The following is a 1,322-nucleotide window of genomic DNA, read 5'->3' as shown; positions in this document are numbered from 1 at the left end:
TCATGTTGTCCTCATGTTGTCCTCATGTTGTCCCCATGTTGTCCTCATGTTGTCCTCATGTTGTCCTCATGTTGTCCCTGTGTTGTCCTCATGTTGTCCTCATGTTGTCCTCATGTTGTCTTATATCAATGTTCTTTTTAATTCCCCAAAATAACATGATTGATTCCACACAACGCTCTTTGCCAAGTACACATCTCTACTTTCATTAATTTTGGGGCGTCTTATTCAATTTTATAGCTATGTGTAAAACAAATGGAAGTGTTTTTGAAATAGTATTGAGTAAAAGTTGACATATTCCAGTCTGTGATTATCATCAACATCCATTCCTTTAACTTTTAGTCTCAATAACTTTAGTCTTCTGCTTTTCCAACTCAAACATAAGGTATTATTTCCTATAAATGAGGTTTATTTACCATAAATTCCAAAAGAAATTGTAAAATGTGTTATGTAGGGTCAAAAAAGGATCAATTGTGTCAGAAAAAGTTAGAAACATTGATAAAAAGCATCAAAAAAAGTGTTGATTTTTAATTGTGACTGAAAGACAACACAAGGGTTAATCATGTCGCCGTCCATGATACTACGCCAACGTCACTGCCATCAAGCGAGTCGTCTTGTAGTGGTGCGGAAGAGCAACGTCTAGTCCCATCCGATCAGTGTCCACTGAAATTATTAGAAACTAAAGTAACGAGCCAATTTAGTAAAACGTAAGGAGTAGAAAGAACTGATATTCGTGTAAAAAATGTAAGGAGTAAAAGTAAAAAAATCGGCACTAAAATAAATAGTAAAGTAAAAATATCTTAAATCTCTACTGTATTTGTGCTTCGTTACTTTCCATCTCTGATTCCTGGGCATGGCCCTCCACCGGGGTCGGGTCATTGAACCCACCAGTCCGGTAACTAGGCTACCAGGATGGGTTTAGTCACTTTGTTTAACCCTCATGTTGTCCTTGGGGTCAAATTTGACCCTTTTTCAGTTAATTGTTGATTTCTTTGTCACGAAGAATTGGCCGTCAAAATAAGAATTACATTAAAAATATCAAAAAAACATACAAAAAAAGCGGCCGCAACGTTGAAAAAGTGACAAAAATGTGGGAAAAAGTGACCATGGTTTTTCATAATTGATGGGAAGACAACATGAGGGTTGAGAAAAGAGGGTTCTGATGAGTGTCCATGATGATGAACTGGAGGAGCTACTGTGGCGGTCGCTATCTGCTCTGAACCGGTTCAGCTGAAAATGAACGGCGGACTCAAGGGGACGGGGGAGAGACGGGAGAGACGGGATGAATGAACGGGGGAGAGACGGGATGAATGAACGGGGGAGAG

The 1,322-nt window shown here is 39.0% G+C and overlaps 1 protein-coding gene and 1 long non-coding RNA gene across 2 annotated transcripts in view; one reads left to right on the top strand and one right to left on the bottom strand.

Moving 5' to 3' along the window:
- The window catches only part of LOC117956460 (venom phosphodiesterase 1), a 59,901-nt gene that overhangs the window by 51,193 nt on the left and 7,386 nt on the right, over positions 1 to 1,322 (top strand). The gene's annotated exons all lie outside the window — the stretch shown is intronic.
- Positions 164 to 1,322, bottom strand: part of LOC117956506 — a 10,898-nt gene continuing 9,739 nt past the window's right edge. The window contains exon 3 of the long non-coding RNA XR_004659289.1: positions 164 to 177. This is a non-coding gene — a long non-coding RNA (uncharacterized LOC117956506). The remainder of the gene's footprint in view (positions 178 to 1,322) is intronic.

Source organism: Etheostoma cragini, chromosome 14 (assembly GCF_013103735.1).
Source record: "Etheostoma cragini isolate CJK2018 chromosome 14, CSU_Ecrag_1.0, whole genome shotgun sequence".
NCBI classification, from domain to species: Eukaryota; Metazoa; Chordata; class Actinopteri; order Perciformes; family Percidae; genus Etheostoma; species Etheostoma cragini.
Note: the sequence above shows the minus strand (reverse complement) of the source record. Positions and strands in the feature narration are given on the sequence as shown.